This window comes from Callospermophilus lateralis, chromosome 20 (genome assembly GCF_048772815.1).
Source record: "Callospermophilus lateralis isolate mCalLat2 chromosome 20, mCalLat2.hap1, whole genome shotgun sequence".
Lineage (NCBI taxonomy): Eukaryota > Metazoa > Chordata > Mammalia > Rodentia > Sciuridae > Callospermophilus > Callospermophilus lateralis.
This window is the reverse complement of record NC_135324.1, coordinates 12,771,798-12,774,541: the sequence shown is the minus strand read 5'-3', so window position 1 is coordinate 12,774,541 and position 2,744 is coordinate 12,771,798.

Here is a 2,744-nt window from a genome sequence, read left to right as displayed (position 1 = left end):
GAGCGCTCTGATTCAAACACCCCTTAAGGACGCAGTCTCCTTGTGTGAAAGTAAGTCAAAGGATAATGATGGGGGCACAGAGCTTCTCTTCTCTGTTACCCACTGTCAATGCTGCCTGTACATAGAGTCAAAGTCATTGTCCTGTATCTGTCAAGGAGTCCGCTGCAAACCAAGAGGTGGAGGGCAGACTGGCTTCCACCTTGGTAAATGGCCCTGAGCGTGGTAGACAAGGGCTCCCGTGCTCAGGCAGGCATGACAGAATCCCTCCATCTCCACCTTCGTTGAGGGGGATCTTCTGCGGGGCCTGGAAGCACTAAGCCTGAGCTTCCCGAAGGATCCTGGGTGGAGACTCGTTCTCTTTTATTTCCCTCTTTGCTCTCCTGTGCTTCCCTCCCGGATTTCCCGCCCCCTCCCGGTGCCCATTCATGGTCCCTATATTTCTGTCATTTTGAGCTTCTCGTCCTGAAGCTCGGCAATCATTTCTGAGTTTTATGGATCGCTGCACAGATATTCTGGTGGTGTGCTATTAATCCTTCTTGGACCACATGGCAGCTTTACCAAGGCTTTGGGATGATATTTAGCTGTTCCTGCGGAGCTTGCTACTGCAATTGTGGACAGCGGCGGGGGGTTGGGGGGAGGTCAGGGGATAGGCAAACATAAATCAGGTTTGTGCAAACAAGCATGATGATTGCTAGTTCCCAAACTGCTCTGCCTTTTGTCAAACTTATATATTGGGAGAGAGGGCTGTGTGGCGTGAATGATGAATCATCCAACGGCCGGCTCCCTGGTGCAGGACCAGGCATGCAAAAGACGGCTGTCACCCAGGAGCCTGGATTCATCACAGGGCTGGGGAATGTGCAGGGGGAAAATCATACAAGTACCTAGAGTGGCCGGGAGTCAGCAGGAAAAGAAGGGAGCAGGTGTCCCCTGCAGGGAAAGACCACATCAGTCCCGGGAGGTGAGCTTGGGAAAGCAGGTTAAGATGCAGGACATCGGGTGCCTTGGCCAGAGCTCACAGGTTGAAAAAGAGCAAACCCTCTGTTCTATATTCACTGAAAGTTAGGAGTTCTTTGGGTTAGGAGTAAGTGCATAATCAGGAAATTATGATCAGTTCACTGTGGCTTTATCACCAGAAGTCTTGATTTATTCACGTACTATATTTCTTTTTTTTTAATTTTTAAATTTTTTCTTTTTTTATTTTTAGTTACAAATGAACACAATACCTTTATTTTATTTTATTTATTTATTTTTAATGTGGTGCTGAGGATCGAACCCAGTGCCTCACACATGCTAGGCAAGCGCTCTACCACTGAGCCACAACCCCAGCCCCTGTACTATCCTGTACTGTATAGTTCTTATTAATAAAATACTATTTAATTTTTTTTTTTACTGTTCTGAAATTTTAGGAATTACATTAATCACTACTCTCGGTCTCTCTCTCTCTCTCTCTCTCTCTCTCTCACACACACACACACACACACACACACACACACACATTTTTTGCAGCACTGGGAATCAAATTCAGAGCCTGGCACATACTAAGTAAGCGCTCTACTGCTGAGCTACATCCTCGGCCCCCAAGCACGTATTTTATTACAAAACTTTAAATATTTTTGAAATCATACTTCTGTATACATCGTTACATATGTTACTTTGTGCACCAAGAAATATTATTCTGAGAAAGCACCTCTGGGTTTCACCAGAGTCCTAAAATTTTCAAGGGGACAACACACAACCAAATATGCCATCGACTCTTACAGTAGATGTCAACGGTAGGTAAAATCCAGCATGTTAAGGGTTCAAGTCTTTTAAAAAATTGCTTGAGGAGAACAAAAAAAGAAAAAAAAAAAAAAACGTTCTGCTTGTATTTATATGTGTTCTGTACCTGATGCTACTAGTCGGTATCCACCATGAATTTAAAATTTTCCTTTTCCTGGTCAAACTTGGGAATGTGAATGGCAAAAAGGAGGCTGTTGTGGAATCAGGACATGATTTTCAGGTTTGTGGGGTGAATCCCACTTCCACTTCCCTCTGCTTGTGCTATGTAGATGGAGGACCCGCTGGGATTGAGAGACCTCGCTCTGGAATTGGAATGCCTGGATTTTAATTTTAATGTGCGGCCTAATTCTCAGTGTGTGACGCTGGGTGCATTATCTTAACTTTTTAAACCTCAGCTTCATCCTCGAAAAATGGGAGTCCTACCTACTGTGCGTTCCTACCTACCAAATCCTCTGCACCTCCCCTGGGAGGCCACGTGAGCAGACTTGGGTGGCCCAGAGCACCCTGGAACCCACCTCGTATGATACGAACTGCACCATGATGCTATCTTTTATTTTAAAATCATTTTTATCAAACATTGGCTCAATATACAAAAAAAAAATATTCATGAAGTATGTGAAAGACATAAAGAGCAACCATATCTCATGCCATCCTAGGGCACTGTAAGCAAAAAAAGAAAAAAAAATCATTGACATTAACTTGGAAATTTCCAGAATGTTCTTTGGGAATCCTGTTCTCTTTCCTCTCCTCAGAATTAACGACCATCTTGAATTTGGGGCTTATTTTCCCATCGCTTGCTTTAATAGCTTTACCACATGTGTTTCTAAATACGGGGTGTGAACGGAGTGAATCTGGAACCTTGTCTTGCTTTTGGCACTCAAGTTGCTGAGATCGATCCGTGTGGTCACAACTTGCTTTAAAACGTTTATTTTCCTTTTGTTTCTCAGTCAACTCTTCTCTTCATG